Genomic DNA, 19,887 nt, shown 5'->3' on the forward strand with positions numbered 1-19,887 from the left:
CCCAGCCCTAGCTACAGCGGAAATATTTGTGGGTCAATATGACTCGCTGCATGTTTAATTGTGTGCGTGTGTTCGTGTTCTCCACATAACACACACACACACTCTCTCTCTCTCACACACACACACACACATACACGGGAAAGTTAACTGTTTATAAACCATACCCACAGTGGCACACAATATCAATATTCAGGCAGTAGTTGACTTCAGTGAACTCATTTTGAGTGTCATTGGATTGACACACATCACAGTCCAGCAGCTCGAGAGCGGACATTATATTACATTTTATTTATCCTTTATTTAACCAGGTAAAACCTTATTTTGTGATAAAATTTCTTTTTCAAAACCCAAGAGGCAGCAGAAATTATACAGGGAGCAGAAATTATACAGTTTTTTTTTTGTTTTGTTTTGTTTTGTTTTTTTTGTTTTTTTTGTTTTAATTCATTCCAATTTGGCAGGGATTAAGACATTATTTTTGGGCTTCTTTAGTAGGTTAATGCCTCTATACCTATGTGCCAAATGTTTAATATTTGTTTAAGTGCAAGTTTTGCAGACAGAGTCTGATTTATTCATATTTTTTATTTAGCTGAGGTATTTATTGTTCTACATTACAATGCCATTGTTCTTTAGAATTGAAAGTTAATTTTCTTAAAAAAGATGTACTTGAAATATTATGCTCTATAATATCATTATATCAGTGGCTAAAAAAAAACATCAACAATGCTATCGTTTATCGTGATAGTTTTTGGGAAAATATATTGTCCCAAAAAATTTGAAGGCTGAAACATAATATATTGACCGAGAGAGTTATTGATAACACGAAAATATTGTACAAATTGTACAAAAAAAATCTGCAGTATAGCGGCACCGCGAAGCAACAACCGTTATATAACGGAGGATTACTGTTCTGTACTCAGTGATGATAAGTTGCACGGACTCATTGTTGTGGGACTGGGACTCATTGTTTCCAGACATGTGCATCCTGGGACTCACATAGTCTCAAGTGTAAAATGATCTATGTACTGCTATTAACACTCTAGTGATGTTGCTGGTAAAATCATGTTTTTTGATTATATTTAAAGAAAAATATATTTTTTTTCTGTTTTTGAACTTAAAATAGGTAATTTATGTGAATCGTATAGATCTGATGAGTTTTTCCTGTGGGGCGGGGGCAGAGGGGGGTCGCCGTCGCTGTCGTCATAGGCTGTTTCATACTCCTTGAAGACTGGCACCTAGATCCATTCCACACATCCACCATTCACAGACAGATTGTAATTGTGAATATTACTCCGCGGCGGACTAATATGCAAGCGCATCGGCCTGAGGTTCCGCCTGTGCGCTCGGGACCTGCTTTGGATTAGTCACAGGAGTTGACGAGACCAGAAAAAACACTTCCACCGCTTCTGCTGTTAAGAAGTAACGGTACTTTTATTCTGTTACAATGATCTAAATGTCGCTCACTACTTTTATTGATCAATTATTGCTTATTTATCAACTATTTCGTGTGCGAGACTATGACCTCCGCATTAGGCACTGTTTGTGCCAATCCAATTTAAGTGCTCGTGACGTTTAAGTGTAGTTCACCAATCAAACGACACAAGAAAGTCACATGACCTAACACATCATCTTCTATTGGGCTTTCCGGGCATAGGTATTAAAACTAGATAAGCCAGCCCGGCTGATCGTCGTGCTTAAGTGGCCACTATTTTGGGAAGGTCGTCGTTACGATAAAGGCAACGGCGCGATGCTCTTGTTTACATTTAGACGAACAAAAACAACAACTTTCATTTATTGTAGTATTTGTCTGGCACTGTCTGCCCAAACGTGGATATTTCAGCCCACTTATAACTTGAGAAGAACACCTTGCAGTAAATTGCAAATGTTTTGTTGTGGTATTTGTCTGGTCCTGTCTGCCCAAATGTGGATATTTCAGCTCACCTATAACTTTAGAAAACAGTGCAGTAAATTGCAGATGTTTTGTTGTGGTTTTGGCACACACACAGACGCACACACAGCAACATCAGAATTTGCACAGTCACATTTTATTTAGTAATTTCTTTTATTGATGTTCATGCTGTGGTTAAAAAAAAAATCCGAAGTTACTCACTATTCCTCAGTACTTGAGTAATTGTTTCACTGTGTACTTTTTACTCTTAAGTAATTTTTTGGAGGACTACTTTTTACTTTTACTTGAGTCACATTATTGTAACAGTACTCTTACTTGAGTACAATGTTTGGCTACTCTACCCACGTCTGGAGTGGACATCCTCTATTGCTAATCTTAATCTTGGACATTACAAGAGGGTTAACAATAAACATAATAAATATATTTATTGTGACATTCCTGAATTTTCGTGTCCATTAACTATTTTAATAAAAAGATAAACATTATACATGTACAGTAAGAATGTAGTGATATTATCTGCAAAGCTGCAAAATGAACCGTAAGTAGACATATTTTTGTGCTGGCGTGGTTGTCATCTTCCGTGATGATCCCCAAACACAGCGCAAACATTTGCCTGCAATCCAGTCAAACACGTATGACTGTGAGCAGGAATGCAGAATTATTGTCATACTTAGTATACTTACAGTAGGCTACATATGCTATAATCCTCTGATTTTAAGGCCATCTAATTAGAAGAAATATGATTTGAATAAATGGGATTTATAGCAGCAATGATATTTGCTTTGCGTTTAGAAAACACGTTACACTTTTATTTGGAATATGTTTGTTTGGTATTTAGATATGAACATGGAACACAAAAACAATAGCTTTGTTTTATTATTCAAGTGTTATGACAAATGTATTAGAGTACATATGACAAATTTATCTTTGTACACCTGATCATACGCCTGGATGCATGTGTGTCATTGTAAGATATTACCTACAAAAATGAAATCTGCATTACTTAAATACAATAATTATTGCTATTTATTTAGACATTTTTATATTATTATTCAGATGTATTAACTTTATAGAGCTATATGAAAAAATAAATAGGACAAATATACTATAAAATATTGAAAAAAATAAAATGTTTCTCCGGGCACTCCGGTTTCCTCCCACATCCCCAAAAGATGCATGGTAGGTTAATTGACAACTCTAAATTGCCCGTAGGTGTGAATGTGAGTGTGAATGGTTGTTTGTTTGTATGTGCCCTGTGATTGGCTGGCAACCAGTTCAGGGTGTATCCCGCCTCCTGCCCGATTATAGCTGGGATAGGCTCCAGCACGCCCGCGACCCTAAAGAAGAGAAGCAGCTCAGAAAATGGATGGATGGATGGATATTTCACGTTATTTTGTTATATACAAACATGCATACATATTGTATGTGTGTGTGTGTGTGTATATATATATATATATATATATATATATATATATATATATATATATATAATGAAAATAAATTAGTTTAATATAAATATTTAAACACATAAGTAAGTAAACAAAGTCTATACATAATAATTCCCTCAATTGGGGTGTAAGGGATTTGAAATAAAATTCAGAAACACAAATTTGAAGGAATAAAACTGGAGCAAAAAGGCGTAAGTAAAGGTCACTATTTTTCCTAGGATGTGGTCTCGTTCACACATGCACATTGGGTAAGTACACGTTTAGGAGCTTCGTCGAATGTCGATGCTGTGGGCCATTAAAGTAGGAAATGAACATCTGCCGCCGCAAGCGTCCGATTCTCTTCGCTTGCCAAGTATGCCGTAAACTTTTTTTTTTTTTCGTAGAGCGCTGACATCTGTAAAGCTGCATTTTCCTGCCACGCCGAGGCCCAGCGCTTAATTAACGCTTGCCAGCCCCATTAAGAAGTTAACTAGTCGGGGGACTGGTGGTAAACACATCTGCTGGAGGGTTTGAAAACGGTTGGGAGACAGCTTGCCAGGCTGTCTCCCAACCGTTTTTTTCCTCCCTGCATTCTCTAAATTAGCTTGTTAGTGCCACAGATGCTAACCACGGATGTATACCAGCATAGCTTTATCCAGGGACGAATAACTATGTGGACCACCACACAGTTTTATGTGGAGCCGAATAACTATGGAGACAACGGCTTGGACTGTGGATGACTGCATAGCTTTATCCTGAGAGCAACACAGCTTTATTCTGAGCCACACGTAGACATCCACGTAGATTTTTCCGGAGTCAAATGCAGGCAACTGTATAGCTTTATCAAAAGCTAAATGTCTATGGGGACAAACTCATGGTTAGCCACATAGCTTTTTCCGGAGGTCAATGCGAGCAACCACATAGCTTCATCTGGAGCCACATGACAATGTGGACAATCTTATAGCCTATGTGGACGAACGCATAACTTTAGCTGAAGCCAATGCAGGCAACCACATAGCTTTATTTATCCAGAGCAAAATGCAGATGACCGCAGAGCTTTATCCTAAACCAAATGACTATGCAGACAACCACATAGCTTTATCCAGAGCTAAAGATTATGTGGACGACCACATAGCTTTATCCAGAGCCGAATGACTATTCAAACAGCAACATACAGTGGAACCTTGATGTAACGGACCAATAGGACGAGGGTCCGTTAAATCAGAGTGTCAGTTAAATTGAAGCACTTTCTTGGTGGCCTAAAAACACCAGTAGAGTTCAAAGTTATTGTAAATAAATATAAAAAAGCTTTAAAATATTTGAAAGCTTTTATAGCTTAGCCAAACTTACCTCACTGGTGCATGAAAGGGTTGATCTTGAGTTCCAACTGGACACTATTTGCTGTTAAATCTGAAGTCTGTTAAATTGGGGTCCGTTAAATTGAGGTTCCACTGTAGACTATTTGGATAACCAAATAGCTGTATCCAGAGCCAAATTTGGACAGTTTTATCTCAAGCCAAATGACTATGCAGACGACCACAAAACTTTATCCAGCGCTAAATGACTATGTGGATGACCACATAGCTTTATGCAGAATGAACTGACTATGCAAACGACTGCATAGCTTTATCTGTAGCCAATTGACTATGCAGACAACCACTTAGACTTCAACCCCAATTCCAATGAAGTTAAACATAAATAAAAACAGAATACAATGATTTGCAAATTATGTTCGATCTATATTTAATTGAATACACTACAAAGACAAGATATTTAATGTTCAAACTGATAAACTTTATTGTTTTTAGCAAATAATCATTAATTTAGAATTTGATGGCTGCAACACGTTCCAAAAAAGCTGGGACAGGGTCATGTTTACCACTGTGTTACATCACCTTTTACTTTTAACAACATTCAATAAATGTTTGGGAACTGAGGACACTAATTGTTGAAGCTTTGAAGGTGAAATTCTTTCCCATTCTTGCTTGATGTACCATTTTTCTGTAGTTAATGCTAAGGTGATTATAGTTCAGTCATCATCGACTAATTGATGACATCATTTATATTTTTCTGAACTCACTGTGTGCGCCAATGTGAAAACATAATAAAATAAAAATAATTGCTCTGCAAAGGCTCCCTCCCTCACTCTCTCACTCTCTGGCTGCTCCAATGACCTTAACACCCCACCCCCGACTTGTTCATCCAATCACATTCAGGTACCTTTAACGTAAGGCTGGCTGATTATATGATCGCGATTAGAGATTTTGATAAATTTCCCATTGATCTCTTCGATAAGCTGTGTGCGTATTTCCTCAAACTAACATGGCAGGAATGTGCGTGACAAATGCTGGTCGGAGTCGTCCTTTTGCTGCTCCACTTCTGTTTGCAAGTTGTGGAAGTAAACAGAAACCGCACCTCCTTGGCTGGCCCGCAGAATAAGAGGTTATTAATCTCCCATGGCTTGCCTCCGTGTCATTGTGTAAGCAGACGCTAGAGTATATTGTCTGTCTTTTTACTGTTACAGGAGGGTGTTTGGTGGTGAGGATTTACAGCTCATCAGCTAGTTTTCGCATTAGCCTTTTAAAAAGGGCGTGCATACAGGCAGCACTTATGCTTTTCTTATATTTCAGGATAGACTTGCACATTTTGCAGGTGACCTTGCTTACCAGTCTCATTTTTAATCAAATATTGCCACATGCTTGAGGCACCGTTGCTAGTTTGCTACATGAACCTAACACCTGTCAGCTAGGTGTCCATGTCCAAAACATGTCAGTGGCAATTAGTCAACCTTAGTCAACCACAAGCGATAACCATCATTGCGCACTGGAAAAGTTGACGTGTCGATTAATCAACAAACTGTTTCAACCTCTACTATGCGGATGACCACATAGCTTTATCCAGAGTCAAAAGACTATGGGGACAACCACATAGACTATCTCGACTACCACATAGCTTTAGCTAGAGCCAAATGCGGACGACCACATAGTGTTATACTGATCTAATAACTATGCGGACGACCACATACCTTAATCCATGACTATGTTCAGACAAATGACTATGCTGCAGAGCTATCTAGTCAGTGGAATAAACATATATGCTGCGTTAGGGTTACCTTTTAGAAATGGTACGTGACAGATGCCAGCCCCCCCGTGTTCTCTAAATAATTCACCACTCTGACAATCCCGGCAGTGGGACCCTCCTGCCACTCCTGCCGCCTGTGCTCTGCTCCCCATCTGTCGGCCCGGGCGCAACCCGTGCCTGGAAACTCCGACTGCAGTCATTTAAGGGAACAGCGTTTTCTCCCCCGCCCTTTTTCCGCATGTTCCGTCACACTCGGGTGGGGGCTCGCGTTTCGGGAAGGTCCCCCACATCTTGGCGTCACTTTGGCGGCATCATCTGGCCCTACAGCTGGGGCGTCGTCCCCTTAATACTGGCATCTGCTTCAACCCCCAACTCCCCATTCGGGGACCCATGCCTGGACGCATGTTGGGAGGGGCCCCTCACTGTCATCTCCTTACCTGGTGTTTTCCCAATGGGGGTGGAGGGTTAAAAGATAACAGAGGAGCCCCGTTGACACTTGCGGGTTTGATGCTAGTGCTAATGCTAAAGCTTGTCAATTATTAAGACTGGTGGTGTTGTGGGGGCAGTTGCTCCCATCTGCTATGTGAAGACATTTCCTGTTTTTGTGCGCTCCTTTGTTTTCATGAGAACATTAGCGTGTGCAACTTTGACTGTTTCTCGCTAGGATTAAATGAAAAAGACAGCTACAGGAGCACCTACGTAGCCTCATTAGCTTAGCCGTTTGAAAAGTCGTTTTTTTCTCCAGACAAAGCTATGTGGCAGTATGCATAGTCATTTTGTGCCGGATAAAGCTATGCAAAGCTATGGGACTATCCACAATTTGACTCCGGATAAAACAATGCGGTTGTCCACATAATCATTAGGCTCTGGAGAAAAGCTATGTGGCCATCTGCATACTCATTCATCTCAGGATATACTGGCTATGCAGTCAAATCTGTGGTCTTTCATTTGGCTCTGGATAAAGCTATGCAAAATTACCCAAAAGCGATCCAAAAGCTAATGCCTGGATCGGACTAAAAGACAATTTCGGTCTTTCACAATTGCACTATGTCAGACAACTGCCATAAAATCTTGCTGTATCTCGGTGAGACAGTGGCAACACTACACGACATGTATTCCGATACCACTGTATCCTGTCTTTTACGATCACTGGGCTTCATCTTGTCAAATCAAACACTGTTGGGGAGGCGTGACCAGAAAACGTGTCACCCTTCACCACAACCGGATAAAACCATTACCATGGCAACGACAAGTTATTGTCAAACAATTGATCGCTGCGGCATTGTTGGGGGGGAAAAAAAAGAACAAATAGAGGACAAAAACATGCAGTGTCACCGGGTGCTCAACAGATGACATTTTGGGCTATCCGTTCAAGGATTACTTAAGGTATGCTCATGTACTTTTAATACGATATGGTTCGCAAGCAGGTAACAATATGTTATGTAGCCTGGCAAGCTAGTGCTGCACAAATCCTTGTACATAAACATGCCGGCGTTGTGCTGTGTAATAATGCTCTAAAGCGTCGGTAAACATTGGTTTGTACATGCATGGGAGTCGATGCGCTGGTCACAATACGCAGTCCTATTGGTCGACGTCAAGGTGTGCTGTAGGAGACTTGTTGTTGACTTGTCACACTACACAGAATATCCATCTATATTCTGAGCCACTTCTCCTTACTAGGGTCGCGGGCGTGCTGGAGCCTATCCCAGCTATCATCGGGCAGGAGGCGGGCGGGGTACACCCTGAACTGGTTGCCAGCCAATCGCAGACTACACAGAATATATCCCAAAAATCTAAAATAGACTTTTTATTTTGGCGTCATAGGGCTATTGTTGGGTCAAATCGTGTCTTATGTCACACTAAACAAAGCTTTTGTCGTTACCGACAAAATATGTTGGACCTGATCTAAGAAATCGCCCGCGATAGCTAATCGGGCCAATATCGTGGATAAAATCCTGTAGTCTGATCTCGGCATACGCGGCCATCAGCATAGTCATTCCCATCCGGCCATCGATCCATTTTCTTCCACTTATCCGAGGTCGGGTCGCGGGAGCAGTAGCTTTACCCGGGAAGCCCAGACTTCCCTCTCCCCAGCCACTTCATCAAGCTCTTCCTGGGGGGATCCCGAGGCGTTCACAGGCCAGCCGGGAGACATAGTCTCTCCAGCGTGTCTTGGGTCGTCCCCGGGGTCTCCTCCCGGTGGGACATGCATGGAACACCTCAACAGGGAGGCGTCCAGGAGGCATCCTAATGAGATGGCCAAGCCACCTCATGTGGCTCCTTTCAATGTGAAGGAGCAGCGGCTCTACTCTGAGTCCCTACTGGATGACCGAGGTTCTCTGCCCGGACACCCTGAGGAGGAAACTCATTTCGACCGGTTAGATCCAGGATCTTGTTCTTTCGGTCCGCCTCTAGCACCTTGGCCACGCTTATTTTGTCCGTAAGTTATGAACTTAATTGGTGACAAAGGGCAGCCCTGGCGGAGTCCAACACTTTTCTCCAAGTCCACAAAAATACATGTAGACTGGTTGGGCGAACTCCCATGAATCCTCGAGGACCCTGCTGAGAGGGTAGAGTTGGTCCACTGTTCCACGGTCGGGATGAAAACCACACTGCTCCTCCTGGATCCGAGAAGGTCCCGACGGACCTTCCTCTCCAGCACCCCTGAATAGACCTTACCAAAGAGGCTGAGGAGTGTGATACCCCTGTAGTTGGAAGACACACTTTGGTCCCCCTTCTTAAAAAGGGGGACCACCACCCCAATCTGCCAATCCAGAGGCACTGTCCCCAATGTCCACGTGATATTGCAGAGGTGTGTCAAGCAGGACAGCCCCACAACATCAAGAGCCTTAGAAACTCCCGGTGAATCTCAACCACCCCCGGGACCTTGCCACCCAGGACCTTTTATCCACCTCGATGACCTCAACCCCGGAGATAGGAGAGCCCGCCTCAGAGATCCCAGACTCTGCTTCCTCATGGTAAGGTGTGTTGGTGGAATTGAGCAGTGCCCATCCCCACCTTACACAGTGTTGATGGTGCACTGCTTCCCTTTCCTGAGAGTTTCTCCCTTCAGTGTCCTCTTCAGGAGGTAAAATGTATGCTCCATTTGGTTAAGGTCCGATAATTGACTTGGCCAGTCTAAGACCTTCCACTTTTTCCCCAATGAAGTCCTTTGTTGTGTTGGGAGTGTGTTTTGGGTCATTGTCTTGTTGTATGATGAGATGAGGCTTCTCCCGATTAGTTTGGATGCATTTTTCTTTAAATTGCCAAAAAGACTACGGACAACCACATAGCTTTTTGTGGAGCCTTGACAACTTTGCGGATGATATCATATCTTTATAGCTTTATTTGGAGCCAAATGAATATCTAGACAACCACATAGTTTTTTCCAGCACTAAATAACTATGTGGAAAGCTGCATGGCTTTATCTGGAGCCAAGTGATGATGGTGACCGCTGCACAGCTATATGTTGTTTTATCCGCTGCCAAATGACTATGCAGATGACCACATAGTTTTATCTGGTGACAAATATTAATGCTAACGACCACATCGCAAATGGCTTAAAAAATTACTATGCGAATGACCTATCCTGAGCCAATGTACACCATGTCCACTTGTAGCTGGTCATAGTTTTATCCATAGCCAAATGACAATGCTTATGACAGCATAGCTGTATACTACATAGCTTTATCCCACAAAGCTTTATCCAAAGACAAGTGACTATGCAGATGATTGCATAGCTTTATACTGGACAGCTTTTGCCCACATAGCTTTATCCCGCATTGCTTTATCCTGCATAGCTTATCCAGAGCTAATGATCCTGTAAATTTTGCATTCCAAGTAATTTTTCCTATTTGAAGCTAAGGCACTCAAAGTGTGTCGCATGTAAAATACTTATGAATTCTGTATCATCTGTCAGGAGTCCAACGTGCACGTCTGTCATTCCGTAACATTCTGGAGGTTCACTCCGCTGTCAGCAGAAGTCTCAGCAGAGTGATGCCTGCTGACAGCTCTCGCATATGCTCCGCCGTCAATTATTCAGCCTCCTCCATATTCCTGTCTTTACGGGAAAGTTTGAAAGCCATTAGCGCGTCCTGAATCCCTTGCCGTCACGTCCAGATGTACGGCATCGGCAAAGCTTAGCGTCTTCCGTGGCATCCGGATCATCTTCTGTCGCGTTCTTGACAGATCCTTCGACGAGCCGACTCGCTGCCCCCTCGGGTAGCCGTCGCTCAAGAATGCAACCTCGGAGACTCCAAACAGCTGCAATGCCTTTCTCGGGCCACTCTCAATTATTGTCACGTTTTTATAAAAAGCATCAAAATATATATAAAAAAAAAAAAAAACTTATAGGCAATGTACTTATGTTGCATTTGTAACTTTCATATAAATGAAAGACGTTTACCTCTGTTAATATTACAACATAAAAAAAATTATAAAACACTTGATCTTAACTTAAATGACAACAATGTAATGCGCAGGTGATATGGTTCACAAACAGGGCTGAAGTTAACTTTTTGACTCACCGGCTAAGTTGGCTGGTAGATGAAAAAATCCACTGGCCTAGCATATTTTTTACCAGCCAAATGGCACATGCAATATGGGTATGTGTGTGAAAGCACGGCTCCAAAAACCCCTATGAAGAATAAATCAAATGGATCTAGGTTTCCCTTGCCCGGACGCGGGTCACCGGGGCGCCCCTCTGGACCCAGGCCTGGAGGTGGGGCTCGAAGCCTAACCCTAACCCTGCACCCATGGGGCCCGGCCGGGCACAGCCCGAAAGGGTAAAGTTGATCCCCCTTCCCATGGGCTCACCACCTCTGGGAGGGGCCATAGGGGTCGGGTGCAGTGTGAGCTGGGCGGTGGCCGAAGGCGGGGACCTTGCCGATCTGATCCCCGGCTACAGAAACTGGCTCTCGGGACATAGAACATCACCTCTCTGGCAGGAAGGAGTCCGAACTGGTGAGGTTGAGAAGTTCCGACTCGATATAGTCGGGCTTGCCTCCACGCACGGCTTCGGGTCTGGTACCAGTCCTCTTGAGAGGGGTTGGACTCTTTTCCACTCTGGAGTTGCCCATGGTGAGAGGCGCTGAGCCAGTGGGGGTATACTTATTGCCCCCTGGCTCGGTGCCTGTACGTTGGGGTTCACCTCGGTGGACGAGAGGGTAGCCTCCCTTCTTCTTCGCGTGGGGGGAACGGTCCTGACTGTTTTTTGTGCCTATGCACCAAACAGCAGATGTGGTTTTGTTGGCTTCATCAGGCCGTGGTCTCCAACTCTCACTGGAGCGGTTCGCAGCCGAGTGTGAAGCGGCTGGGATGAGAATCAGCAACTCTAATTCTGAGACCATGGTCCTCTGTCGGAAAAGGGTGGAGTGCTCTCTCCAGGTCGGGGATGTGATCCTTGCTTTAGTGGAGGACTTCAAATATCTTGGGTCTCGTTCACGAGTGAGGGAAGAATGGAACGGAAGATTGACAGGCGGATCGGTGCAGCGTCTGCAGTGATGCAGACTTTATATCGTTGTGGTGAAGAAGGAGCTAAACCGAAAGGCAAAGCTCTCAATTTATGGGTCGATCTACGTTCCTACCCTTATCTATCGTCACAAGCTGTGGGTCGTGACCGAAATAACAAGGTCCCGGATCCAAGCGGCCAAAATGAGTTTCATTCGCAGGGTGTCCGGGCTCTCCCTTAGAGAGAGGGTGAGAAGCTCGCTCATCCGGGACGGGCTCAGAGTACAGCCGCTGCTCCTCCACATTGAGAGGAGCCAAATGAGGTGGCTCGGGCATCTGTTTAGGATGCCTCCAGGACGCCTCCCTGGTGAAGTGTTCCGGGCACGTCCCACTGGGAGGAGACCACAGGGAGAACCCAGGATACGCTGGAGAGACTACTTCTCTCGGCTTGGCTGGGAACGCCTCGGGATCCCTTCGGAAGAGCTGGAGGAAGTGGCTGTGGAAAAGGAAGTCTGGGGTTCCCTGCTAAAGCTACTGCCCCCGCGACCCGAACTCGGATAAGCGGAAGAAAATGGACAAATGGATGTTTTACTTAAGCTCCATAAAGTTTAGCCTCACACAGTCCTCGTGCGACAGCATTACAGCCTTCGTGGGATCATACTCGCTGGCACGTGTGTGTTGGTTTAATTTGTCATCATTGAACACTTTTTAAGAAATTTTTAGCAGCTAGGAGGCTGAAACATCAGGCTGTCGATGTTTCATTTAATTTGGTTTTAAAGAGTTTGGATTTTGGTTTGTAAAACTATTGATTGTTGTATTATGACATTATTTTAATGTTTTTAGCTTGTATTGTCAAACCTATGTGTTTGTTGTAGGGTTGTTCGGTCTGGCAAAAGATCATGATTAATTTTTTCTCGATTATTATCACAATTTTTTAAAACGTTTTTTAAATAGCCTGTATTGAAATGGAATAGAAGTAAAGAAGTAGTTCAACATTTTATTAACGCCTTTTGTTAAAAACACTCCTTATAGTCAATAATTATAACACTAACCCCATGATATTAGCATACTTACTAAGAAAATAAAACACATGTACAAAAATATAAGAAACATTTTCACTAAACAGTGCAGCTAATGTTGAAAACTATAACGCTAGTTTGAAGTTCTGAGTATTTTTTGGAGGTACAAGATACAAAATAAACAAACTGCCCCCTCAGGGATAGTGAAAATACCTTGAATTGTAAACATTATCATTCTCCATTTATGATGCTACATACCCTGTTAAAATTATTGTCACTTTCAAATGTACATCATATTTAATATCAATACAGAATAACTAGTTTTGACATTTTACAAACCACCTGAATAATGATGACATGATTAATTGTTGTTGCTTTGGACTGGTGGCCTCACCGCTAGTAGTGGATAACTCTGAATGCTACTTGTGCGAGCAACAGAGAGTGACAGGCTGTACTGACTGCAATCACAATTTATTTTTGTATTTTTTTTAATTTTTTTTTTGCTTTCCACATAATCACTTGGGTGGTACTTCTTCAAATGAATAAACAGCGTTGTCCGTTTTTGAGGGCGCAGACATACCTTACACATCCGCAGGTTAACAGCATTTCTCCATGTCGCTTTGGAGACGCCACCACACAACCGACGTCTGACATGTCGCCAGGGCGAGGACGGGTGGCCCCCAACTCAGCAGGCTCCGAGGACAGCTAAGGCAGCATTTTGATCTCGGTACAGGGCAAGGCAGCGAGCTAGCCTAGGAGGCGCGGTTTCTTTTTACTCCCCCTACTTGCAAACGGAAGTGGAGTAGGAAAAGGACATCTCTGATTGGCTGTTGTCACGCACATCCCATCAAGTTAGATCGAGGAAATACGCACACAACTGATAACTGAGATCGGCGTTATTAGGAATTACTCGCACTTTCCTGGCAGGACATGCCCTGCTCCAATATTACTGGCTCCAGAACAAAGGCTGCTGCACTATGATTTGTGCATGTATGTTTATGGACGTGGGTACAAACATTCACTCGCCATGGGGCGAGTAGCACTCTGAGATTCTCTCGCCAAACGGTTAATTTAGTTGCATTTGGCAACTGGCGAGTGTTAATTTTGGACCCTGGTCACAGATGTGTCTCACTGATATCCAAACAGTCCCGTTAAAGCACAACGGAAAGAGTCTGCAATACAGCTCACAGAAATCGAAAGAGTAATTGGTAAATGGGTGTTTATTTGATTACGGGCCTTTTTGTGTCCTTGATGTAAAATTTAAAGAAAAAATATATTTGAATAGATTTTTTTCAATAACCAGCAGTGGACGTGCCTAATTATAAGTGTTGTCTAAAATTTCATGTTAATATTAGTATATTTTGACATTTTCGAGCGATTTTATGGTGGTATTTTACAGTTTTCACCCTGTCCCTAGCACAGGGTTTGGATATATGAAGCTCTATCATTCTACTAAAAAATGCTAAAATGCTGTAACTTTTACCATAAATTCCTTAAAATATAATAGAATTAATGATTTCTCATCATATATACAAAACATTTCAAATTCTCTTTTATTTGACTAAAATATGTCTGTCCCTTAAAGTTGCTGTCATTACCGCCACATTGACCATTTTCAGATCAATCAAGTTTATTCAAAATCTGATTCTTTAATTCCCTGTGTAATTTTGTCTTGTCACTCAAGCACATGCTAGGGCAGAGAGAAGTCAGACATTTTTCCTCATTTGTACCCAGAAGTCACAATATTTTTATTGCATGTCATGACCAAACGACTTATAGTGTTAATATGTTTAAAGATTTTTCTGTAAAAACTTGATAATCATATAAAATGTTGTACAGGACTAGCTAGCTAAAAGAACAATTTCAGATAACTCTACCAGCATAGGACAGTTAGCTAAAAACTTTGAAATGTCATTACCATCACATCATCACAAGATTAATAAAATTTTAATCAATATGCCATTGTGGCGGTAATGGCATTTCTCGAGGGTATCTGACAAAAAGACCAAATTAAAAAAAATATATCTTAAATCATGGACATGAACTAAATATATTAAATATGGACATGAACAGATTCTGAGTCACAGAAGATGACAATTAAGGTAAGGTAGGTATATATAGTGTTTGTGACATTTTATTTTTGAGAAAAACAAAAATCAAAAGTGCCCGAAATAAAATAAACACCCAAATGGGCTTTGGGTTTAACACTGTCTCCTCATTCACCTGCTGATGACGGAGCTTCAGGAGCAGCTGGAGGTTCAGTATCTTGCACAAGGATACTTCGACATGGTTACTGGGGCTCAAAGTCGAACGCACAACCATCGGGTTGGGAGATGACCACTCTACCACCTGAGCCACACAAAGTCTGCATTAAAGTTCACCGATAATTGGAGTCTACGTTAAAGCTCGCTGACCTTAAAATAGGTTGCATTAAAGCTCACCGAAATTGGAAAGAGTCCACATTAAACCTCACAGAATAAAGCTTGCCAAAATTTGAAAAAGTTCACATTAAAACTGATTGAACTCAAAACAGTCCACATTAAATCCCAAGAGGCCGCTTTAAAGCTCAGCAAAATCTAAAGACAACCAGTTCAGGGTGTACTCCGCCTCCTGCCCAATGATAGCTGGGATTGGCTCCAGCACTCCCGCGACACCTTGTGAGGATAAGCGGCTCAGAAAATGGCTGAATGGAAAATCTAAAGAGTCCACATTAAAGCTCACCAAAGTTGAGATTGCATCAGAGCTCCCTGAAATTGGAATGAGTCTGCATTAAATCTCATAAAAATAGAAAGAGTCCACATTAAACTACATTGACTAAAGATTGCCAAAATTCAGTCCACTTTAAAACAGACTTAAATCGAAACAGTCCATGTTAAAACTGACAGAAATCAAAGAGTTTGCATTAAAGATAACCTATATTAAGAGTTTTAATTAAAGCTACTTGAATTTGGAAAAAGTATGCATTAAAGCTTTTGGAAGTCAAAACAGTACTTATTAAAGCTCACAGAAACAGAAAGAGTTCAGATTAAAGCTCACCGATATTTGTAAGAGTTCACATTAAAGCTCACCAAATTTGGAAAAAGTCAGTGGTAAAGCTCACCAAATTTGGAAACTGTTCGTGCTAAAGCTCGCCTAAATAGAAAGAGTCCGTATTGACGCTCACAGAATTTGAAATAATCTGCATTAAATCACTTCACAATCCTGGATGGGCTCGCTTCTAGTTTTTGATGGGTGCTCTCATACAGTACATTATTCGTAAAGAAATAAGTCTATTTCATTTTTTTGTTGAACAGTAAATCTGAAAATAAATTTATAACAGTTACTATAGTTGGGCCCCATGAATTTTGGTCAAAGAGGGTGTACATTCATACTAGTGCATTAATATTCGAGAAAATAATTTTTATTATCACTAATGCTGTTGATTAAGGGCATAAATGTGACATTGGCTGCTGGTCTAATAGAATCATTAAACGCACCGTAAACGAGCAAGTCCAAATATTAAAAATGACTATCATAAACCATGTACTGCAGCTCATGAGGTAAATGGGAAAAAAGATTGCTGGTGATGCTTGCGTTTGGGATGTCCAGCTGTGTCAGGAGGTGGTGGGATTTAGTTGAGGTGAGGGTGGGGGTGGGGGGCATTCATCAGTGTTTCTCACATGGGAGCCCTCCTGTCTGGTTAATAACCTGCCCGCCATTATCACCAATTCAGGTTAAATTAATTGGCTTAATGAACTTCTGCTGTCACATCAAACACGGAGAGTTCAGATTTCCTTTGCATGCCACAAAGGGATGGACACATTCTGCACTCTTTAATATGCCCTGTATGGGGGTGTGGGAGCATGGTGGTGCTGGCCAATTCTAAAATAAAAAAAATATAATAATAATAATAAAATCTACTAAAAAGAAGAAAAGTATAAACATAACGCCAGCAGAGCAGGTTTTATCCTTGATTCTTTTGAACACTACTTGTTTGACCGGGAGCATGACAAGATGGTGAAAGAAAAATAAAATACATAATAATTTCAGAAATATGTGTAATAATAATAAAAAAAACATCGGAAGACATTTTTCCTATCAAGAAATATATATATATATTTATATATATATATATTTTTAACTGCAGGTCAATTTGACCCATAACAAACAGTAGAGTCATTAGAGACGTTACTGGTCAATAGTCAGTTATGTTCCCGTATTTAATATATCATCTACATATGGATGGTATATATATATATATATATTTCAACATTTTTAAACTTTGAGGTAAATTTGACCCACAACATAATAAGAGGTTTAATAATGTGACGTGTTACAGTATCAGAATCAGAATCATCTGCATTTGCCAAGTATGTTAACAATTTGTCTCCGGTAGTTGGAGCTGCTCTCGTACGACAACAGACAGTCAATTGACAGAGAATACTTTTGAGACATCCATCCATCCATCCATTTTCTGAGCCGCTTCTCCTTACTAGGGTCGCGGGCCTGCTGGAGCCTATCCCAGCTATCATCCGGCAGGAGGCGGGGTACACCCTGAACTGGTTGCCAGCCAATCGCAGACTACACAGAATATATCCCAAAAATCTAAAACAGACTTTTTATTTTGGCGTCATAGGGCTATTGTTGGGTCAAATCGTGTCTTATGTCACACTAAACAAAGCTTTTGTCGTTACCGACAAAATATGTTGGACCTGATCGAAGAAATCGCCCGCGATAACTAATCGGGCCAATATCGTGGATAAAATCCTGTAGTCTGATCTCGGCATAGGCGGCCATCAGCATAGTCATTCCCATCCGCCCATCGATCCATTTTCTTCCGCTTATCCGAGGTCGGGTCGCGGGAGCAGTAGCTTTCCCCGGGAAGCCCAGACTTCCCTCTCCCCAGCCACTTCATCAAGCTCTTCCTGGGGGGATCCCGAGGCGTTCACAGGCCAGCCGGGAGACATAGTCTCTCCAGCGTGTCTTGGGTCGTCCCCGGGGTCTCCTCCCGGTGGGACATGCATGGAACACCTCTGGTTGCCAGCCAATCGCAGGGCACATACAAAAAAAAACAACCATTCGCACCTTATACAGTGGAACCTCAGGTTACGATCTTAATTGCTTCCGTGACCTCACTTGTAACCCGAAACGTTCTTAAACCAACGTAATTTTTCCCATCCCCCCAAATTAAATAATGCTTACCTTTTTTGATCAGTGTGTGGTTAAAAATATAGCGCAATATAGAAATAAGTGAAAATACAGTATTATAAAGAAATATGATCGCAGTTTATTGCGCATTAACTTTAACTAGGGAGGTGAAAGAGGAGGAGGATTATCGCTTCTCATTGAAGAAGACCCTTCTTCCATAATAACACGAGAAAATTCTGATTCAGGTCGTTTTTCATTTGTCTGTTTCTTTTCCAATTCATTGGTTGATTGTGGCACAAAAGACTGATCCAGGGAAACTTTTCTTTTTCTGTTATAAAAAAAAAAATCTTAAAGTGGGACGCCACATTGTCATTTAAAAGATGTATTGCTCTGTTGGCCAATTTGCAGCAAATTTCTTTTGATATATATATATATATATATATATATATATATATATATAATTTTTTTTTTAAATTGCCTCGCTCACTCAGCGAGCGCGTTCTCATTATTGTCAGTGGAATAAAGAGCAAAATAACCCCAACAAAGGGGTTTTATTTGGAAGAAATGCCATGCAACAATAGCGCACCTCTTTCCTCTTTTGTAATGTGGCGGCTGCTGGTCGCATCTGATTGGCTGAATGTGCATATAGGCGGAACTTCCGCTCAGCCAACGCGGGCTATTTTATTTTGACATGATTACGCCAACATTAACCAGTTGTTGTTTGAATTAAAGAGATGCTACAATTGATTAAACAACATACATACTGTTAATTGTATTTTTTGATGAAAATAAAATGATTTCTGGATGTTTTTTACGATGTCAATCACAAACGCTATTAGATTTGTGATTGGATGATCAAGGATGTTGAGGCGGAATGTCAGCCAAGAACCGATTTCCGCCTTGCGCCGCGGAGCAGACAACTAGTTTTCAGCATACATCCAAGGCTCCAAGCGTTATGCACAGTCAGTGATCGTCATGTGGCACGAGTAGAATCACAACATAGATCCTTCTGTTCATCCATACTAAGTCTGTTCGCAAGCTGAAAATAATACATAACTAGAGGTAATTTTTGTACGGGAATTTGGTATATGACCCGGATTATTCGTAAACACAGGCGTTCGTAACCTGAGATTCCACTGTCTATACATTAAGATTTTCAAATTTTTTGCCACATATTATTTTTAACATTAAAACATCAGTCCATCCATCCATTATCTCTACCGCTTATCCTCACTAGGCAATATGTTTCAAAAATTGTAAACTTTAAGAGGTTAGTTTGACTTGCAACATAAAGCGAGTGTTATTATAAATGATACTTATAATAAAAATTATATATGTATAGTAAAAAAAAAACTTTTCTCACTATATATTTTTTTCAATTTTGAAAAATATTTTTTCTAGATTTTAAATAGCCTACCATCACGTGTATGTAATACGTCCAAGTTTGAGAGGTTTAATATTAATAATATTGTAAATATACTCAGTGATGATGGTGATGCCATCGTTTTTTCGTTTTTTCAAGTGATTGAAGTACCGGTAGTTTATTTGATATATTTTCATTTGCATAGCCAAGTGTGGCAAAATCACTGAATGTTGAGCTGGTGTGCGGTAGCAAGCCTCACAAAGTACTATGACTTATTTAGGTGGGCGGCGTGGGTTGCGGTGCGTAATGGCCCGCAATTAAAACCCTAATGATGAACGGCACCGCAATTTCCATATGTCTATTACACTCCGTTACCGTTGCCTTAATGAGAATTCAGGATAGCTCGGAAACGCCTCAAATCCTCTGCCTGACAAAAAAGGTGTAGAAGAAGAAGAAGGAGGAGGAGAGGAGAAAGGAGGCGTGTTGCCGAATGGCGAGGCCCCGGCCTGGAGTGCA

General features: G+C 41.5%; 1 protein-coding gene across 3 annotated transcripts in view; it reads left to right on the top strand.

The window, feature by feature from the left end:
- The window catches only part of antxr2a (ANTXR cell adhesion molecule 2a), a 117,718-nt gene that overhangs the window by 34,927 nt on the left and 62,904 nt on the right, over positions 1–19,887 (top strand). The window lies entirely within an intron of this gene.

The sequence above is a fragment of the Phycodurus eques genome, chromosome 3 (assembly GCF_024500275.1).
Source record: "Phycodurus eques isolate BA_2022a chromosome 3, UOR_Pequ_1.1, whole genome shotgun sequence".
NCBI lineage: Eukaryota > Metazoa > Chordata > Actinopteri > Syngnathiformes > Syngnathidae > Phycodurus > Phycodurus eques.